We start from the raw sequence: 23186 nt of genomic DNA, 5'->3' as shown, positions 1-23186 counted from the left end.
AGCTGGAGTATAGAATCAGCAGGCCTATTCAGTAGGGGTTTGAAAAAACCAGCTAGGAGACTAATTTAATATAAACTAATGGCAAAGAGGGCATTACAGGGGCAAACAGAAGCCTAAGTGGGCAAGTCTGTGGCCCATGGCAGGAAGAAGGAGCAGGCTCTCTTGGCTGTAGAGTAAAACACAACCATACAATTGCCAAACATCTGATTGTTTTGTCAAGAGGACTTGTTTGCCCAACACCCAATGGATCTGAAAGAATGTGAGGAAATCAGAATTGCCTCTGTGAGTAAGACTCATAGTACATTCAAATAAGAATTCTGACAGGGCACTGAGAAAATCTGGGGAAAATCCAGATGGTTTTGTTTGATGGTTCAAAATAAAATGATTTGTAATTTGAAATTAATATCCCTTCAAAGACTTGAATAATCCAAATTTGATTTCTGATATTTTTATTAATTTTTAAGAAGCTTGAATTAGGTTTATCTGAGTGAACTAGTCATCCTATATAATAAAAGGCTAATATGCAAATTGACTGAACAGCAGAACGACTGGTCCTATGACATGCACTGACCACCAGGGGCGGGCAGACACTCAACGCAGGAGCTGCCCCTGGTGTCAGTACACTCCCACAGGGGGAGTGCTGCTCAGAAGCCGGGCCCATGGCTGGTGAGCACAGCAGTGGTGGTGGGACCCTCTCCCACCTCCATGGCAGCACTAAGGACCCCTCAGAAAGCAGGCCTAAGCTGGCAGGCGAACATCCCCTGAGGGGTCCCAGACTGCAAGAGGGCACAGGCCAGGCTGAGGGACCCCCACCCCCAGGTGCACAAATGTCGTGCACCAGGCCTCTAGTGTATAATAAAGCAATTATTAACATGTAGGAAAAAAACTGAAATTGAGCAGATGTTTTGCCCACATGAAGGCATAGGTTTTGACGTACAAAGAGATTATTTGCTTATTTGTTGGAACTGACCTGGGGTGGTTGGGAAATGATGTGGGGCTTGGATCAATATAGACACAAATCAGTTTTTCAGTATTTCCAACAACTTGTGACCCTCCATCTGGGTTGAGAATATACAGAATGACTGTGGAAACAGAACCGTTCTCTATCTGGCTGATCTGCTGACCTTTGGGAAGTTCTCCCATAACTAACTTTCGTCTCACAGGTAAAGGAGAGGAAGGACAATAAATAAAAACATGTTTGTAAGTAGACCCCTAGCCGACATGAAGACCTCCCCTGTGTGGCTAAAACTATAACACTGCTGGAGTCAGTGAGAGTCCTCTGAAATGAATTCTCTTGCAATTTATTGTATGTCTGCAGCTTAGTCTCCACAGATATGCCACTCCACAGCCTGGGGAACAAGGCTTCCTTGTTAATGTGGCCGGAGTATAATACAATCGCCTCTAGTCACTCATCAATCCAAATTATTTGATGTGGTTTTAATTAGGCCAAACAAGAGACCCAGTAGTTATTATAACTTGACCACATAAAGAGGAAAAATCAACTCTTTGTTTACTTCTGGTGCCCCGGATGCATGAAGACACACCAAAATAACTGCTATTTATTTTATAAGATGGAAAAAATATTGACTGCCCTCTGGTCATAGAAGGCATTTTCTTGTGGGATTACAAGTGCAGAGATGAATTAGGTACACTTAGGATCAATATCTGTTTCTCTTCTTGGCTCAAGATGGGATTTGTCAAAATTCGAGAGCAGCTTCTATTGAGTGTCAGCTACAAATCCTTCCACTACTGAGTCATGCACCTATTCAGGCTGAAATATAAAAGGCAAAGGGCTTTTTCACTACAATATCGGGGGGTCAGGATGCTGAATGGCCTCTCTGCCTTTTCCTTTAATGAGCTTTAGTTTGATGAAATGACTTTACTGGCAGAGAATGGAAGGGAGGAAAGAGCCTGTGCTAGCAAAGGACAGTGACTCCTGGGGATGGAGGGAGATGCAGGTAAGAGACTCACTATGAACTAGGAAGGGAAGAGAGGGGAGGCAAGGGGGCAGAAGAAACTACTCTGGCCAAAGATATTGAAACAGTGAGGCTATAATATGGGGGATAAATTTGCTTTGCTCTAATTTTTAGGACTGCAACAATTAATTGATGCAATTTTCAACATGTCTGCTATCCTTGGGGACTCCAAGCCTTAAAAGGAGATGTCTCTCTGCTTGGCTACAGTTTAGGCAATTAAGTCACAAATGTGCTATGGGCCGAGCCAGCAAGGAGTGGAGAAAGAATTTGTCAAGTTATTTCAGACATCCTGTAACAGGCTTGTAGGGGTTGGTGTGTCATGGACAAGGGCACCGATGGACATCAGCTAACCAAAAGAGCACAAGTGCAGAAGACAGTACTTAGATTCACCTCTGATATTTCTAAACAACCAAGAATTTACCAGGAGTAAATGTTTTGTGTAGAATTCAGAAACAGAAGGAAGAGAAGACAAGGTCCCTGACCTAAGGAAGCAAGCCTTTAAAGGAGGAGGCATAGCCAACCACAAGGCTATGCAGGATAAAGCATGATAGAAGCCAGGACTGAGAGGCTAAAATCGTTGAGCCCTCAGCAGGGGTGACCCAGAGCTATAGAAATCAGACAAAGAGGAAAGCTGTTTGACGTGAGGTAAGAAGTGCTCAGTGAGGAGATGGGTCTTCAGCTAGACCTTGGATGAAAAAATGATTTGGAAATGTGGACAGAAAGAGGTAGGTACTCTGAGCTCAGGAAGCAAATGAGTAATAAGAGAAGACGGGAAGGATCACAGTGAAGGGAAGAACAATAGAGACCAATCCCTGTTGGTGAGGAAGGGATGTGTTGGGAGAAGAGAGACATGGGCCTCATATAGAACAGACACTGATGAACTTGACCTTCATTCATTCACCAAGCTTTAGGTTTTCTTCCCTAAATTGCCTACTGTATAGGAATGCTGAGAAATTAAAAGGACTAGAAATGTAATTCACCTACCTCAGTTCATAGCCCAATACATGGAATTTCCCTTCTCTACACCTACCCTCTGCTCAGGCCAGGGCACTAAATCTAATTTCTTATGTCTTATTGTCACCCCTAATGAAAATCAGTAGTTGTTTATTACCTGGCACATAGTAATACCTGAGGGGGTCTTGACATAGAAAACGCTCTGAGTTCCCATGGCCGTTAACCTCAGACTGCTGTGCCTTTGGAAAACCCAAAGTCTGATTTTTGAACAATTTTTTCTCCTGAAAGGCTGTCTGTTGCCACTTTCTGATTCTGCTACTTTTGCCTGTGTTGCTTCTTTCTAATCTGCTATGGACTTGGAAACCATTCTGAGAATAAGCCAAATTCATGTAACTCTGAATATAAAGGGATTAACGATGAAAAAGTCAGTCAGTAGCCCAGAGGTCTCCAGGTAAAGAGGTGTTTGTTTTATGTAAGTCTAGATGTGTGGCTAGTTTTTTAAAAAATAATTTCTCTTCAATAACACCAAGAGCTTTAGGTCCATTGTTAGCCTGATCTTTTAAAATAATAAAAACTCATATCATCACAATCAAGGCTAAATGTCTGCAAAATTTTGAGGGTGGCAAATTTGGTATATTCCTCTGTTACATCAATTACCCAGTAAGCTAATGATCTAGCCTCTTTCTCGAAAAACAGTTTTCAAACCTCTAATCCTTACCTAAAGGTAAATGAATGGCATCAATTAAATATGGTGCTACTAAGATAGTCGGCATGTTAACAGAGATTTGTAAGTAATCAAACAGAAGTTCTAATGGGGAATGGCAGACCTCTGACTGAAGTAGGTGAGATTTGGGGGAGTGACGAACAAAAGACTCTGTTAAACCTCGTCAGGTGTGTGACCTTCCACCTTTCCTCCATGGTCCTAAGTACCAGCAAAAGGGACTAAATCATCACCATGCATGTCACTGTGTGCTTGGTAATACACTTGACTGCCGGGTAGTCTAGTGGGATCTCTTGTTTTACTTCTCCCGGACTCAACTTCCCCAGACAGGCATTAAGATAATTCCCCTTCCTCATGTTAAGGACATGGCCTAGGAACAATTCACTTATTTTCAGAACAGGATTTAAAATCCTTCAGAGAATAATACCATCTGAGGTTAGCATAGCTGCCCGGTCTCCTGGGCTGCCTCCTCTCTGTACTATACAGTGAAATTGACTAGGACATTTCCAACTGAGAAAGAGTGTCTTTGGGTTTAGATTTAACCATACAGGAGAATTAATATAAATCGGTAATGGTTCACAGGCCAGCTCACTCCTCCTTGAAATTTCAGCAACTGGAAAAATTTGTCTCCTGTTTCCTTTCCATTCCCTCTTTTTAATTACAACTTGCAGAGGCACTAGCTAATACCCTTTAATCTCTTTTAATAACTATCCTATCCTCGGTTTCTCTACGCATCCTTCTCAAGGCATCCACAAATCCAAGAATGCTCTTAAGATTGACTGACTGACTGATCTCTCAGCTCTGTTGATTTACTGACGCGAGGTTTATTCCTCTAGTCTGGCTCTACAGGGATGGAAGAGAGAACGAAGATGTGAGCTCTTCCTAGACCCAGGAAAGGGCTAGCCCTCAGAAAATTGGGGAAGAAGGCCATGTGTTTTTAGCTATCCTCACCCCACAGTTCCTTAATGTTTTCTCTCTCAGACCTCTCCTTTCTCCCACCTTGGCATCTTCCAACAGCTTCACTCTTTTCTGGGGTGTGGGAGTTAATCAGCACTCCTTCACATAGGAATTTTACATACCAAGTCATAAAGAGAAGCACATCGCTACTGAATGTCTCGCAGGCACCCTGTCAGGCCCATAGGGGACACATTCATGGCAGCTAGCCCAGTCAAATGTTCACGCGTCAGGGCAGGTCAGAAACCATCAAGTCCTTCCTCTGTAACAGTGGGACACATTTTGGGTGAATGATGTCAAGCTTAAAAGTGAGCCCCTAAACTCAAAAGGCACAGGACCCGACCTCAGCTGGATTGCCATCAGGGCCCTTGTCCCCATGGGCACAAAGTTAATGGGAGGATATAATAAGGCAGAGCTAAACAATGATGCCAGCAATCAATATTTATTAAAGCATTGACTCTGCTTGGCCCAATGGAGATAAACTAGGACCTAAAGACAGGATCTCCATGGCTGACATAAAAATAAAACAATAGGCAGTGTGTGATCAAGGCTCTAGCCGGGAACTAAGGACCCAGGAAGATGAGTGAAGGGAGATTAAAGAAGATCAATGCAGTTAAGGAAGGGCTCATGAGACTTAAAGAGTGTTTAGAAACAAGTGAGGTACTATCAGAGAGAAATCACCATAAACATAGAATGAGCACAGTAGGAGGAAGGCCAGCCTGTTGACATAGACCAGGTTAGAGATAGGTGACGTTCAGAATACAGATCCCCTAGAACAGTGGTCAGCAAACTCATTAGTCAACAGAGCCAAATATCAACAGTACAACGATTGAAATTTTTCTTTTGAGAGCCAAATTTTTTAAACTTAAACTATATAGTTAAGTACATTGTTATTAACTTAATTAGGGTACTCCTAAGGCTTAGGAAGAGCCACACTCAAGGGGCCAAAGAGCCGCATGTGGCTCGCAAGCCACAGTTTGCCGACCACTGCCCTAGAAAGATGTTTTAGATTTCAAAGTGAATGGCTGATTCAATTATTAGGAGAAGAAAGTGTCAATTCATACACAGGTCTGATACACATTTGCTTCATCAGAAAAGACCCGTCTCATTAGACACCATTTAATGTAGGTGGGCTCGCCCAAGGGAGGCTGGAATGTAGGTAAGGTATGTTTCTAGCCCCCATCATCAACTCGACACACAGTAATCCCATGTTTTTCCAAGCCCCACCACACCCCCTGTAGTTTATAGGCCCTCACTGGACTGACTTCTAAGGCAGTTCTTTCCAATAGAAATATAACAGGGGCTACAAATGCAAGCCACATATGCCATTTTAAAATTTGTCTATTAGCCACATTTTAAAAAGTAGTAAGAAACATGTGAAATTAAATTGAATATATTTTATTTAAGCCAATATATCCAAAATATTATCATTTCAACATGCAATCCATATAGAACAGTAATTAATGAGATAGGTTGTATTCATTTTTTCATGCTCCATTTTCAAAATCTAGTGTCTATTTTACATATCAACCCAGAATGGCCACATTTTAAGTGCTCAGTAGCCTATGGCTAATGCCATATTGGACATCTCAGCTGTAGGGAATTGCCGATCTTCTGTTTCAGCCTCTCAGGTTACTGTGTCCTTCAAAGGTTAGTCCAATAAACTAATACATCCCAAGAGGCTGCTATTAGGTAGCCATTATTTATTATATCAGCCCTCCCAGGTAATATTTTATCTTAGAGTGGGAATTTTCACATACTGAGACAAACCATGGCAGCAAGGAGAATTTGTCTGACTTTCAAACTAGACTGATTGATTGGGTGGAACCCTGCATATAAAATTCCCATTACTCTCTGGAACCCTCTCCACTCTCACTGCCCTACAACAGGTTCTGCTGCATGTGTGGTTTTGGAGGAACTGGTGGACATTCAGTCTGGATGGCTGTCTGTGCTCAAAAGTTCCTCCTAGGACTGCTCGGAAGATGACCCTGAGTCCCCAAGGAGGCCTAGAGTCACATAAACCTGTCTACCCCTTCTCTCCCTGCACAGGTGGTCAGTGCTACCCTCTGGCCACCTTCCTGGTGCCTGATCTTAATGCTTTGTAAATGAACTGGGAAATCCTTAAAGACTCTGGAACTGAAGTCTGAAAGGAATGATCTCTGCACAAGGTCAGGGAAGTAGAAGCCTCCTGCTCTGAAGCAGGTGCTTACATGCTGCTTTGGGCTGCACTGGGGGAAAGGTGACCCAACTGCAGGATGGACACTGACTTGACAGTCCACTGCAAGAGGATCATGGCTGGGGATCTAGATGTAATGCTCTGAAAGGGATGTTGAAAATATAAGAGTGCTGCGAAGAGGACACACTGGTCCTAATCTTCAAATAGATGGTGTGTATGGAGCTGTACCTGCTTGAATATGATCCCCTGCTGGGCCACATGGTGGTTGATCTTGCGCTCAATTATCTGACTTTCTAAGTCTTGGTTCCTCAATGTAACTGCGATCATAAAAGTAACCTCAGAGGATTGCTACACAATACATTTGACTGGGTGCCTGTCATAGAATGTTTTCATACATTTCATCAATAAAAATAGATGATTCATAGATGATAGATAGATAGATAGATAGATAGATAGATGATAGATAGATAGATAGATAGATAGATAGATAGATAGATAGATAGATAGATAAATGAACCCAGCAGAGGCAGAAGAGAAAGTGGTATAGGACCAGGTGGCAGAGGACCAGAACATACACAGGGCACTCACATATACACATAATTATGCATCTGCACGCATGCACATGTAAGCATCATTGTGCACATATATCCACACTCACAAGCATACACACATATACATACAAATACATGCATGTGCAACCTTGCTTTCACATTTGGAATCTCAGTCTCCAGTCTCTGCACCTGGAGCCACATTTTCTTGCTTTAATACATCCCCTTCTCTATGACCTTACAGAGTACTGCTGCCTCCTGTGTGCCCTGCCTCACAGCTCTGGAGTAGGAAGAAGAACACTATGACCTTATTAGGAAAGGAAAACCTTACCCTTTATCCACTCAGCATGGAGGATGTTTGACTCTGGCCACATGAGCTCATAGGATTATGTCACTTGTACATAAAATAGTGTGTACCCTCAACAGAGAGCATCCAGAGGTACTTAGTAGAGATAGTAAATTATTATTGGTTGAAAGACCCTGATGCCCTTGAGTAATCAAATTCTCCTTCTTCACTCATTCACATCAGACACTGCATGAACCATGTGTAATTAATGTTATGATGAAATCCGTTGCTACATTTTATTAACACAAATTGTGGAGGGGTCTGAAAGGGTCTGTATCAGAATAGCATGGCAGGAGGCAAGGTGATTCAGTAGAATGTGTAAAAAGAAACAAGAGAGGCAACTAACAAGGAATTACTAGACCTACTGTGAGTTGGGTGCTATGAGGTCCACCAGTCAGAGGCATGGCCCTGACCTCTAGGAGATTAAATGTCCAACCCCTGGAATTAAAAGCAATACTAACCATACAATATTGCTCCTAATAAGTCTGACTGATCCATGCTACATGATTCAAAGTACCTGGTTCTTTAGTACTTTGACATATTACCTAAATGAATCCTTACAGTAAGATCAGCTAAATATATTACCCCCTTTACAAATGAGAAATCTAAGAATTAGATATTTAAATCACTTGCTCCAGGTCACACAATTTGACTCAAAGATACCAAAGCCCTAGGAGAGTAGTAGAGTCAAAATTCCAACTTATTTAGAGACTGTCTATTTAACCTCTACAGAGCCTGAGGGTGAAATTCCTCCCATGCACATACCCTATTGACTTCTATTCATACAATTCCAGTTGATCCTTCTGAAAACTAGCTCATTCATTGCCTCTGCCATGAAGTCTCTAAAATCACCTTCTCTGCTGTCAGAGGAGAGTTAATACTACATGTTATTATTAATACTAGTGGTAATAGCTATTCCAGAAAAGGTATTGCTTGTCCACTGTAACCAGACAACAGAGCAGAGACACTACCTTGGTACGGTGTTCTCATAAAGCATATGTTGTACACTATGTGAAGGCAGTGTACAGAGCACAGGGGTGGGGAGATGGGTATAACAAATCAAACAACCACCTGTTCTCAAGCCACCAACATCAGCTATGGATCCCTGGCACTCCTTGTGGATCTGTAGCACTCCTTATGGATCTGTGGCATGCCCTCAATAAATATCTTTTATAATGCAAATCGGAAAGTGATAAGTGTAGTAACGGAAATGCCAACTACTCTGGGATCCAGAAAAGAGAGAAGGTGTGGGAGTAGATCAACACGGGAACTTGGAAATGTGTGGCTTCATTGAATTAATTTACAATATCTGGATCCTTAGCTTTTGATAATTGCTGTTTCATTCTAAGGTGCCTGCATTGATATTGATAACTGATTTGGTTTTGTATTGATAGAATCCCCAGTGAAAAAAGGAGGAAGGGTGAGTATTATGATTTGACTGGTGTGACCTCTTTTTCTCCTTCCAAATCCATTTCACTTCTCAAGTCAAACATCTCTCTCTGACTGCTGTCATGACCTTCACGGTGCCATGTACAATGATTTGAGGAAATCCTGTGTACCTTGAATGCCCCCTGGAGCCTGTCACTCACAGGTCCTTTGGGGTTTCATTGTAGTATACTTGCCCTTAAGGTCACAGAATTAACATGTCCCCCTTTCAAAAGGGGAGCTCGGCTCTGCTCTCCATGTGTCCCAATGGGCAGGAAGGAGCATTTCTCACATCACATATTGCTGGGTCACCCCATCTTTTGCCTAATGTTCTTTGCCTCTCTTCCTGGGGGGCTCCCCAAAGTGTGTGGCTGGCTTGACATTTGCCTGTAGGACCCAGATCCTTGACCATCATCACTGCTGCTGCCAATGGGGAGGCCCTGAGCTTTCAGAGCCTAACTCTGGAATCCTCCCTCTGTCTCATGACCAGCTCTCTGCCACCCAGAAGCTCAGTGCTATCCCTTCATGGGAGCATCAGTCCTCCAGGAGGGCTGGGCCAGGTTGGGGACAACTACAGCCTCACATTACCAGACTGCTCTTTCTGACCGCCCTCATAGCATCCTGTCTTTCATCTTCATAATTAGATTTTGTCAGGCAACCACAAGTTATGCCTAAATGTGTCTGACCCTCAGGAGGTGTAGCCAAGTGACCCAATAGGCCATGATTCTTAGGAAGGATTTGTCTGCTCAGAGCACACAGAAGCCTTCAGGGGTAGGAGGTATTATTGTTCAACCCTGCACATTATCCTACCCAAGTCCCAGAGTCGCATTCTGACAAGTCACTCTGGTCATCCCAAAGAGAATAGAAATTTCTAGCATAACTGAATTTTGAGGTGAACATTTCCTTTTTCTTACTATGTACTTTGTATCTAATGCATAAGATAGCAAAAGAACTCTTTCCATACTCCATCAAATGTATGAAAGATAAAATGACTTTGGATGACGAAGGAGGTGATTGGTAAATTGATTAAAACCTGACAAAGACCCGGGGTACTTGCTTCCTTGAGTTAAAACAAAATTATCTCATAAAATTATTCAGAAATCATCACCATTATTGATACTGATAAAAATAATTAAATTATTACTTTATTTTTACATGGGTGTTTCCTGAATAAAGATACCCCATTTTTTAATATAAAATCCTGAATTTTCTCATGTGGTTAATCTAGTCTGGGAATTTCTGTTACTTGGGATCAAGCTCTTCCTCTTGAAGGAGATGTCCTGGACAGAGACCTGGGGAGGAGTTACAGCCCTGAGGTCAAGTTTAGCAGGAGACCATGAAGATAACAGAGAGGATCACAGAATGTAATCAGGGAGCCACGGAACTCTGACTTGCTCAGGTAGAAGGAGCTAGAGATTTGGGGTCAATGTAAGGCTGTAATTCTAACTGTGTTAGGGTTCAGTTAGCAAATGGGTTTGGAGATCATTGAGCACAACCACCCAAACAAGAGTTTAAAACTATCTATTAAAAGTTATTTTAGATGTTGCTCCATGAACAAGAGTCCCTCTGAAATCTTGTTAAATAAAAATATTTACCTATTCTCACCTACTGAAGCATAACCTCTGGGAATGGAGGCCCAGAATCTGTATTTTTCAAGAAATTCCCTGGGTGAGCCTACTATACAGTCAGGTTTGGAAACTGTCATTTTAACACCTTGGCAAACTTCACCCATGGGGACACTGCTCTAGGTAGAGGGATATAAGAGCCTAATAGGAAATATTACATCTTTGGACCACACGCTCTGATAGAATATCTATCTCATAATGAGCCAAAATACATTTCTCCACAATGTCCATCTTAGCATCCTGCTTCTTAGGACCTCACAAAAAAAGCTGAATCATTTGCCTTGATGACCACTGATCTCATCCACCCTTCATAGCTATTATGTATGCTGCTTCCACTTGGCATCCAGCCTTGCCTCTCTGTGATGTGGTCTCTACTCCCGTGGAGATTATGCACTAGCTTCATGCTGGTCCAGACTGACCTGAGTGCAAAGGTCTTCTCTATGCTTCTGCCCTGGTGGCTGCCCAGGCCTGCAGAAGAGGTTTCTAGCTTCCTCCCTATATCTCCCAAATCATTTCCTGGTGGTCTCCCAGCCAGCGTCATCTGTCTGCAGGGGTTCTGGTCATGGGGCACCTGCCTGTTCCCTACCTACAGCATTCTGGCCTGGGGCCCAAGCTCATTCTGCAGGAAGCACCCAGGAAAGGAGAGTGCCAGTGTGTGCACTGGACTGTGCTGTAGGAAGGGTGCCCAGATACACCAGAGGGCACATCTTGTCTCTGGAAAATACTGATTGAATGATCTGCAAGACTATGGGCCCAACAGTGGTGACCTCACAGGATGGTTGTGGAAATTCCAATAATATATTTAGGATGAATGGCAATTGGGAATCTAATACATATTCATTCCTCTCTCCCTCTCTTTTCCTTACCCTTTGTGTACATTTGACTTGAGGAATGAGCGCTTGTCTCTTCCTAATGTAGCTAAATGAGTATGCCTTGTATTTGTAAAATACTTAATAAAACACAAAACACATGCAGAAGCATGTCACCCTCCCAGTTATTCTGTACCTGGAGCAGCAGAAGCCATTATTCTCATCTTTCAGGTGAGGAAATGGAACCTAACGGGGCTAAGTGATTTGCCCAAGATCTCACTCTGGTCTCTGGAGTAGAGTCAATACATATTCCCAGGAGACTGTTAAACCATCTGAATATCTCCTGGAGGAGCCACCCCTGGTCATCCCATTCTCCCACCAGGCCACGCATGCCTTAGTAAACAGACTCTTCTGTCCCAGATTAGTTCCTTGGAGGCTGCCACACAGCCATCTGACAGATGAATTCACATGAAGGTGGCAGGGGCTGATAACGACTTATGTTAACATTGCACAAGTATTGACATTTTAGCAGGGAGAGGCTCTGGACAATGCCTGGATGCAGGGAGGGGAAACAGCTTCCTCCTGAATGCCAGCTCAGATCCATTAGTAGTGTCTGGCCAGCGCTGCTTTGCGAAGGAGCCTGAGGCTCTGTCATGGCTCAGTGGAAAGCCTGCTGTGATCCATGGTCAGTGTCTGCCACAGATGTGGATGGGCTCCTCACTCCCCAGCTCTAATCCTGGATGCATCAGAGATAGCTCAGAAAGCAATCTCACCCTCCACCCTCCCCACTTGGACCTAATTCCTTCAAGATGTGCTAATGAGCTGGAGGTGGCAAAACGGGGTTCAGACAAGTTCCCTGCATGACTCCTAGCATCTCCTGAATCTAGGTTCTCTCACAATGAGCACTAATTGAGATACTAGATGTGAAAGCACTTTGAAAATTATGAAACACTATTGAGCTATGAGGTGGGATTGTTATTAGTCCCAGTACTATTGCCGACAGGTGTGTGTGTGGTGGGGGGACGGGGTGTGGTAGAGGGAGACCTCCAGCATTCTCAGATGGCTAGGTGGTAGGGAATAACTTATTTTGCCTTTAAACTATACCAGAATGAGGAAGAGGGTTTGTTTTCTGGGGTCACCTTCTTCCTGCTTTGTCTCCCCTCCCCTCCTCTCGACCCTCCAGGAGATGAGCCGAACAAGCTGGCCCAGCAGCATTTCCTCCTCCCTCCCCGGCTGGGTATTGGCATCATTATCTGAATATCAGCAATAACAGATAGGAGCGGCAGATACCAATGTTTCATTACCTTGGGCGCCGCTGGGGATTGCTGCCCGGATATTTGGATTCACGTAGCTCTCTCTCTGCGAGACTGACTTTGAAAAAGTGAATTTTCCTCCACAGGTTAACCAATGCAGGCCTGAGGGGCAGGGTGGGGTCCCCTCCTGAGCCATGCCTGTTGCCACCTGCTTCCATCCACAGCACTGCTAGGCTTATATTTCTAGTCATTTAATTGCTTGCACCGCTGAGAATAAGCTTATCCACCTGGCATGTGAGCCTTTGCATATCCCTTACCTGACTTTCAAAATTATTGCATCTCCTCTTTGTCACTCACCCTCTGCTCTGAAAGATCGGGTTATCTACTGTTCCCCACAGTGTCAGGCACGCCCTTACCTCCACCCCGTTCCCTGAACTGCCTATGCTCCCTGGCATGCCAGGCTCCAGTCTCCACCTGCTAAGCCCCACGCTTGGCTCAAAGCTCAGCCAACATGGCACATTCTCAAGGTCCACAACAATCTCTGTGGATCACAGGCCATCTTCTCTTCCTTTTGAATAAATATTAAACAGTAGCTAACAATGCTGGAGTACATACCTAGGCCCTACACTGCTAATATCATACCCATGATAGTAGTGAATTCTCACAATAACCCTATGATCAAGTACTACTATTAATCCCATTTTATAGAGGATGAAACTGGGGCCCAGAGAAACCCAGGAATCTTCTCTCCACAGGCAGTATGTACTGAAGCTGAGATTCAGGCCCAGCTCTCTATCTCCAGGGCCCACGGCCAGGACCGGCGTCCTCAGGAGCACCTCTCCTGTGGACATAAGTGGTATTCCACTGGGTATGAGAACTCCCTGGGATCTGGTCTCCAGCCCCTGCCTTGGTTAAAACTCCTGCATAATAAAGAAGAAATTACCTCTTTCTCAGCTTTGTCTCCACACCTAACAGAAAGTGCTGAGTAACTCTATATTAAATCAACCACCTTCTGTTTCCCTGATGCCGGGAATCTATTTCCCACGGGCTCCACTTCATGAACCCATTTTCCCGCAGCCTAATCCATTGTGTATTTCAACCAATCAGTTCTCCCTGCAGCCTCTCCCAGGCACCGAACATGATGTTGTTTTTCCTGCATCCTCCTTATCTGTGCTCTGCCAGCCTCAGTCACCTCCAACTCTCTAAATCCCTAAACTTCAAAACTCTACCCTGAGCCCATCTCCTCAGGGGACTCCTTCCGAACTCTTACAGTCCACATTGGCCTATCCATCCCTTGCACTGTTAACACATATGTACAATGTCCAACCAGTTCCTTCACTAACTGGTAATTAATAACACTCATCATGTGCTGGGCTCCATAATAGGGGTCCAAGAAAAGTCTGACACATGCATTGCCCCTATCTCCTCAGGGTCAGACTTTGGGGAGACAAAAGTTGCCCATGTGGCAAGATAATAAAAGTGCCCAATCACTTTACATGTGAGGTGAAAAGTTCAAAAATACATACTATGGAAGCTCAGAGGAGGGTAAGAGCACTGTGCATTCTGGAGCTTAGGTTGGATGCTACCTGGAGGAGGAGGGGCTTAGTGGATGAGTCCAACCTGGGCAAGTAGGAAGGAAAGGGACATATTCTGGGAGGGGCAATAATATAATCACGTGGTAAGACAATGAAGCAAGAATGACTTGTTAAACAGGCAGCGAGGAGACAGGTTTGATGGGAAAGAAAAATAGAGAATGGGACAGGGAAAGGCCAGGCTACTAAATGCATCCATGTAAGCCTTGCTTCCTTGTGAAAAGTGTCTTATTCAACCTCTCATTCTACGCATGTGATACTGAAGGCCAAAGACGTCAGGAATGGTTCAGGAATGGTGAAGCTGGGATAAAAGTCAGGTCCACAGAATTCCAGGTCTGTTTACCCAAGTGGAAAATTCTTTAGAACTGGACACCACCTTTGACTAGATCAGTGGTTCTCAACCTTCTGGCCCTTTAAATACAGTTCCTCATGTTGTGACCCAACCATAAAATTATTTTCATTGCTACTTCATAACTGTAATGTTGCTACTGTTATGAATCGTAATGTAAATATCTGATATGCAGGATGGTCTTAGGCAACCCTCTGAAAGGGTCGTTCGACCGCCAAAGGGGTCACGACCCATAGGTTGAGAACCGCTGGACTAGATGGTTGACTCTGAACCTTACCTGAGAAATAGCACATCTGAGCTGCGACCACAGGCTTGAGGACTTGCAGTCCGGCCAACAACCTGGTGGCTCCCTTGGCCAGATCATTTTTACTTCTCAGTGCTTGAGTTTCTTCATCTATTGGGAAAAAATAAAGTTTACAGTTATAGCTGAGTTCTAGAATCCCGGTAGAATTTAATGAGATGCTGCTCGTTTAGTGTTCCCACAGTCTCCAGCACATAAGAAATTCTCAATATAAATGGCGTTTTATATGAAACATGGGTGTGGCGATGCCTCTCCGGAGGACATATACATTCTATGCAATTAAATAACAAAGAAACTGAAACCGAGAGTTTGGGGGACCAGGGATCTATCCCAACTTAGATCTATAGTAGCAGTGCTGCTCTTGCCTTCCAGCCACACATTTGTATCTCTTGCAACGATCTAGCCCAGGGCACAATTCATCGTAGATGTTTAATAAAGGTTTCTGAACTGAATGGATTTAAATTGGATCAAATTTAATTGGATCCTTTGTTTAAAATTTAAAAGTCTGCCTCTGAGAAGAGGCTGAATGAAATGGGTCTTGGGTGTAGAAATCGTTAATTCCAGCAAACAGACTTGACCCGTCTTTCCTTTATATTGATAATTCCTGATAGAACACCCCCTCTGCTTTCCCTCCTGCACTGCCCAGAGTTGACTGAAATCCGCAGCTGTGGTCCGGGTTTGTGGGTGACATCGCTGGCGATTACAAGTTTATATTTAATAGACCATTCTCATTATGAGCCCCAATGTTCCAAACACTGTACAGTGCTACTCAGACTCATTTCTACCCTGTTTTGCTTTTCTATTATCCTATAAGGTGAAAGCCTGGGAAGCGTATGGCCCAGAATCCCTGGAGAGCTATGGGCTGCTGCTGAGAGGGTCTCACCGGAGCCTGGAGGGCAGGAGAGAAAGGTACCCATTTTCCTCCTGACTTTGGCAACAACAGAAGATTTGGGGGAATTGAAGACTCCAGCAATTATATCATTGGGGATCTGACCATAAGGGGAGTGAGTTCCCTGGTCCATACTGCTTCGGGGGGGGGGAGGTGGGGGGCAGTGATTACAGTGGCATCAAACCTGCCTGCGGAACTGCAACCATATCAGCATGCATGCAGGCTGCTGTGCACAGGGTAAACCCCTGCCACTGCTTCTCCGCATAGCTGTAACCAACTGCCTGTACTGAATCCTCTTCTGCTGCAAATTCCTAGAGTATGCCGTGTTTTTCTACCAGACACTGATCCACCACTGAAAGCCTTCTCAGTATATTTTAAATTATGAAAACAGATTTTCATTAAGCTGCTAATGATCATAACAAAACAGTGTAGCACTTCTAAGAGTCGGAGTTTTTGAATAGTAGACTTAAAGGAAACTATCTCTGAAGATAGAAGGGTTTCCTCCCAATGACATACGATGGGGAAAGTTTTGACCTATGGGCCCTTCCCCACTTGTCTGAACAACCAGGGGAGAAACAGCCTTCTGTGAAAGTGACATGAATGACCAGCAGTGAAGTGAATGACCAAGAGTACAGGGGACCATGAGCAGCCGCCACGGGGGTGCAGATCATGAGATGGAAAGGGAGAGGGCCAGGAAGTGTGTTTAGCCACTGAGAAAACTCTACCAGCACTCACTCCACCGTCAGCCCGGTCAGAGGTCCGTCCATCTTAGCGTTAGTTGGCCTCTCAGGCAAGTAGCAGCCACGGGGAGCGGAGGTGGGACTCTCCCTGAGCTGGGCTTCAGGCTAATCCTGAGGCTGAGATGCCAGCAGCACCCCAGCACCCAGCTCCAGGCACAGTGTCCAGACCAGTTCCTACTCAGCGCTTAGAAAGAACATCTCTACTCAGGTAGCTGCCATGCCCAGGCCTTTGTCTCCTTTGCTAAGCTGGTCCTCCGTCTGTGCTGGAGGTGCCTCCAAGGTAAAACTGCAGATCGTGGCAAGACTCACCGTTTTGAAATCGAGTGTGCCTTAAAGTTTCTGTTTTTTGCTTTGTTTTGTATTTAGAAGGGGGAAAAAAAAACAAAACAAAATTCCAAACCTTTAAGAAATCTAATTATATGTTTGAGTTATAGACCGGTTTTTAACAACAACAAAAAAATTAACAAAAAAAGGGGCTCATTAAGAGTCTTTTGTCTCCAAAACAAGTGTGTTTTCCTAAGCCATAGAGCCAGCAAATTCTAATTGCTGGCTTCATTATACAGAAAAGTCTAAGTGTAACAATCAGAAGCCTTATTACACATACATAATTGAGTTTCATTGCAACTTATGAAAACATAAACTCTCTTAAACACACTTGCAGAAAATGTTGCATCATCAAATCAACACTTTTATTATACAAAAGTAATTGTGTTTAAAGACGCCAAACATATGTTACTTATACCAAAAAAAAAATGAGTTGTTCTATGATTCAGAAGTCTAAGTCTTGAATCTGAGAGCAATGTTTTGTTTGCAAATGCAGGGCAAAAAAAAAAAAAGAAAATTACAAACTTTACTAATGAGATGTAAAGGAACTTGCTCTGAAAATCTTCTACTTTGGAAATTCTAAACTCTCAAATTCCCTTTTCTGGCCAAGTCATCTATGAGCCGCCTCCTTTCTTCTGTACCTGGCTCTCAAATCTATTTCTCATTCTGCATCTTCACCTTTTTCCTTCTGTTTTGAAAGAATTCTTTCTCTGCACAGTCTAACTCACAGTCATTTGAATTTCTCTTTCATTAGCACCAACAGTCCCTTTGCCCGTTATAGTTCCACCATCCTCACCTTGTCACACGCATCCTTCACTAATCCTTGCGCTCTACTTCTCACAGTCCTATGTCTGGGCTGATGGACCCTCCATGAGTCCTACGCTGTGTCCACTAGAAACTGGGAAGCTCCAAGTCCAGCTGCTCCTTGCAGGCTATTCTGCTGCCTCCTTGCTTCTCCAGGAGCCTCTCCTCCTCTGGACCAGCTATATCATATGTGGGGCCCACGTGCAAGATGAAAATATTTCCTCAAAAAACTGAAAATGGAACTTCCATTTGACCCTGTGATCCCACTTCTAGGAATATATCCCAAGAAACCAGAAACACCAATCAGAAAGGATATATGCACCCCTATGTTCATAGCAGCACAATTCACCATAGCTAAGATCTGGAAACAGCCTAAGTGCCCATCAGTAGATGAATGGATTAGAAAACTGTGGTACATCTACACGATGGAATACTATGCTGCTGTGAAAAAGAAGGAACTCTTACCATTTGCAACGGCATGGATGGAACTGGAGAGCATTATGCTAAGTGAAATAAGCCAGTCAATGAAGGAAAAATACCACATGATCTCACTCATTCATGGATAATGAAGACCATTATAAACTTTTGAACAATAATAGATACAGAGGCAGAGCTGCCTCAAACAGATTGTCAAACTGCAGCAGGAAGGCCGGGGAGGGTTGGGGGGCAGGAGGGAGGGAGGTAAGAGATCAACCGAAGGACTTGTATGCATGCATATAAGCATAACCAATGGACATAAGACACTGAGGGGTAGGGGAGGCCAGGGGATTGTCAAGGGCAGGGGGAAAAAAGGACACATATGTAATACCCTTTGTAATACTTTAAGCAATAAAAAAAAGAGAAAAGAAAATTTAAAGCCAAAAAAAAAAAAAGAAAGAAAGAAAACGCATTCCCCATGTGCAAACAGCAGGTGGAAAGCCTTTTTTTTTTCTTCTCTGTCTCATTTGCTATCTAATGTCACACTCCCTCCCGTGCAAGGATACCTTCCAGGCAAGTGCAGACCCTCACAGATGCTCACCTGAACTCTCACCTCAGTACATGAGCGTATGCCTGACTCCAGTCTCCCAGGCTTAGGTAGGTGGGAGCAGAAAAGAAAAAGGCAGAGAAGCTATCCTGGGGCTGGAACAGCAACATGAGCCAGACTCCAAGTCCGCAACACATGCCCCATTTTTCTGCTGGACTCACAAGACACAATTCAAAGCTAAATTATTAAAATTTCAAGATGGAGACAGCAGAGCATTAAACCCTAAAGTGGGGGGAGGGACTGTGTGATTGCCATGAAGCTGACCCTCCCCAGTACCTTTGCATTTTCCTTACATCTCAGGATTATTTTCACTTGTCTTTGAGATCCCCGGGTACCCCTATCTTTACCAACCACCATGGCTGCAGATGAACTGTCATCCATTTAACAGGTAAGTCAACAGCCATCCCAACTCCTTCCAATGCTCTTCAACTTGCCTGTGTACTCACCTCAGCCACACCCCAACCCCTTCTCATGCCTCATTCTAACAGGCTGTCTCCTGCCACACAGGGGCCAGGCCATGTCTCTCTTGCCATTTCCAAACATTCCCTCAGAGTTCTGTTTGGCCCCAATACATTGCTAAGGGCTTCACCAACTCTCTCAACAAACCAGCATAGGATGTGTTCTTTCTATCCTCATTTTCCATTTAGGCTAGGAGTTTAGAGTCATTTGCTCAAGATTATACAGCTACTAAGAAGCAAAACCAGAGTTTGAGCTCAGACTCCAAAACCTAATGGAACCTAGCCAGCACTCCTTACTCAGGGCATTTTCAAATCCTCTCCCTCTGCTGACTTTTTTCTCGCAAATGGAAACTTGCTCAAGTATTCCACATCCAACAACAGCAGAAAGTCAAACAAAGAGGAAAAATTCAAACAAAAACAAAAAGAGCAAAGATACTGTTTCATGATCTGACTTTGTTTAAATGTCCACCCCTCTTCCATTTACTACTGCACTTCTTGACACCATGGCACAAGCTCCCCAATGTTGCTCTTTCCTCTCTACACGTCCCTCTCATGGAGATGTCTGCCCCTGGTTTGGGCACTCAGGAGTTTTCTGACAGACCCTGCAGTTGGCTGTCAGTGCTTTTCCTCCTTGACCTCTCTCCAGCCTCCAACACCGGTGCTCACCTGTTTCCCAGCATTCTTCCATCCCATCCTAGGCTTATCTGGAATTCATTCAGCCTCTGTCACTCAGGCCACACCCAGGATGGTGGTGTCCCCAGGTTACACCCTTGTCCTCTCCTGCTCTGTCATCTTCCTGGGGGATTCCAGTGGTTAATAGGCATCTCCTAGGTGCCACACACATGTATAACCCCACATTTGTGAACAGGCAAGAATAATCACTGTCTACTATAAAAATGATAATAAATCAGACATGGTACACTTATCGTCTCCTTGAATCCTCCCCAGCTCTTCAAAGTAATGATAAATCTGAAGTTCATGATAGATAGGTGCCCTCTCCAGGTTTCCCTACTGAGCACCAAATCCAGGCTTCCAGCCATGTGTGCCAGACTCCAGGCCCATCTTCCACCAGTTGGAAAGGAGAGAGCACTGAACTACTTGGAGGGGCTGGGGTCTATGTTTTACCTGTGCTACCTTATTATACTTGGCATAAAAGCAGTAGTATCTTCATTTTTTTTTTACAGCCAGAGCTTAACATTGTGTCTTAGATTGCTGATTGATTGATGGCACAATTGACTGATATATTGATGTTTGCTTACCCTTTTGAAACCTTTCAAGTATGCCTATTTCTGTTCTTTAATCATATCAGTAACTTTCAAATTAACTCATCTTAAAGGGTCTGAGCACCCTTGGGAAATTTAGTATTACTAACTTAATATCCTAGCTTCTCATGCTGGGAGGTAGGTATTATTACTGCTATAATTAAAACCATATTAATTAGATTTTTTAGTCACCTGAATTTCATCAAACTCCAGCATGGGGATTGGGTAGCAGTCTATGCTATGAGATATGAAAGACAAGGGAAAGACCTCCCTGACCCCCAAAATATTGCACCCAGCAGGAGTTCTAAAGTAGCTAACATTGGAAATTAATCCCATTAGATAATAGCTCTTGCCCATGCAGGATTTGTTTTTGGAATGGAAAAGCTTCTGGTACAGGTGAAACAAATCAATAAGTAGTTGGGGGCTTGGGGTTTTGTTTACAATCTTTTTAAGAACTTCTGTGTACCAGATGTTGTGCAAGCACCATGAGGATACAATATTGATCAAACACAGCCTCCTCCTTTAAGTACATCCCTAGCTGGTAAGTTGCAGGAGGCCTGTGGTTACTTGGACCTGCAGCAGATATTTATAAGGCAGAGCACTTAAATGATGGTTATGGGGTGATTGTGGAAAGAGGACATGGTTAGGAAGAGCTGGGATCTAGCTTAGATTTTGTCAGTAAGGTATTATGTGACCTTGGGAATCACTTGTTTCCAAAATTAGCCAAGTCTGATGCCGCTCTCCTTCCATGGGGGGATTTCTAGTTGGAAAAGAGTTTCACTACACCCTTGATGACATCGATATCAAAGATAACAAAGCCTAGCACAGTACCTGGCCCACAATTGGCACCAACATCTTCATTTCCAACTCCATTCCAATCCCAGCTGCAGAAGGTCTTAAATTGGCTGAGTCCCAGAGCAGAATGAGCAAAGGAACAAAGGAGAACTGGAGTGGCTAGTCTAGGAGAACTTCTCAGAGAATAAGGAGCCTAAGAGGGACTTCAAAGAGAAGGTAGGATTTGAAAGCAGTGGGTGGGGAGGGCATGGCAGGTGGCATAAGAGTCATGAGGAAAGACCAGCATGTTAACCTCACTGTAAATGACCTTTATCAGACACGATTATTTGTAGGTGATATCTGGATACCATTTGGAGACATCAGCAATTGTGTTTTGAGAAATGAAGACTTAGCCCTGACCGGTTTGGCTCAGTGCATAGAGCGTCAGCCTGCGGACTGAGAGGTCCCAGGTTCGATTCCAGTCCAGGCATGTACCTTGGTTGTGGGCGCGCCCCTAGTGGGGAGTGTGCAGGAGGCGGCTGATCAATGTTTCTCTCTCATTGATGTTTCTAACTCTCTATCCCTCTTCCTTCCTCTCTGTAAAAAATCAATAAAATATGTTTTTTTAAAAAAGAAAAATAAATGAAGACTTAAGGTAAAGCTGGCAGCCTCACAGACATACTCTGCTTTCCATGGAGATAGCCTTGCTCACCCACTCTAGACAGAGAGATGGAGGGTCTACTCAGGAAGTATGGCAAGGCATTGAAACCCAGGTCCTTTGTCCCATGCCTCAGTCCAGCTTTTGTAGCTCATTGGTTCCTCCTATATGTGACACATCTGCTCAAGTCAGAAATCTCTTGGGACTCAGATCAAAAACAGTCTCCATGAGAAAATCAACTGTAGCCCTAACCATTGCACTTGGAGCTTTGTTGTTGCCTCATTGCTTGTTTTGCTGTTATTGTTTTTCAAGGATGGATGGATGCCAGAAGTAGAGAGATGTTGTTCTATAAGCACCTCCTTTACTTAACATCTTGCTTGTCGTATCTCATTTTATCCCCCTGGAATTCTGAGGGATAAGCATCAGGTTACCTATTTTATAGGTGAGGTTAAAAAACTCACCCAAGGCCCCAGCTAGAAAGTGGCTGAACCAGGATTTGAACTCTGCAAGCAGAGCCAGGAGTAGGGTAAGGCAAGCAAAGCACTCAAGGTGAAAGATTTCAGGAGGTCCTCATCCTCAGGTATTGAGAGTACACTGTGTGAGCCTGAGAGTAATAGCCTTGCTTTACCCCTAGTCCTGGCCCTGCACACAAAGCTGTCAGACTCCAAAACCCATACTCTTTCTCTTCCATCACACACACATTCTCTATGGCAAGCTTTTCAACAGTCACATCAGCCTCTCAGGAGCCCATAAGGAGAAATGATTCCCAGGCAAACTCTGGCCTGGGAATTTTAGCTCCCAACTGCATCCTAGCCATAATCCCAGTTGATGCTTAGACAAGGCAGAGCAGGAATATAAAGATGGATAAATCATTGTCAGCCAGAACTGCTCCTGGAGGTGCCATGTAGTACTCACATGTCAACAGACACTTGGGTATGATATAGCCCTTGCTGGAGCTAGAGGTGCACAAGCATTAGTCTTCAATATATCAATTTTAGAGAGGAAGAACATTTTCAAAAGAAGTTGTGCTCTCCAGTGACGCAAAGAAATATCCTTTAGCTTGTCTAGATGCTACACATAGTACTTCCTTGGAAAAATTACCCTATTGGAGCAGGAAAATGTTAAAAACCTAAGGGCAGACTGGTCACTGGGCCCCAGCCCAAGCCCAGTCCAGAAAGAGACACAGCTGTCGCACACAAAGAGCCTCACTTCCCTTCCCATTCC

The sequence above is a fragment of the Myotis daubentonii genome, chromosome 8 (assembly GCF_963259705.1).
Source record: "Myotis daubentonii chromosome 8, mMyoDau2.1, whole genome shotgun sequence".
NCBI classification, from domain to species: Eukaryota; Metazoa; Chordata; class Mammalia; order Chiroptera; family Vespertilionidae; genus Myotis; species Myotis daubentonii.
Note: the sequence above shows the minus strand (reverse complement) of the source record.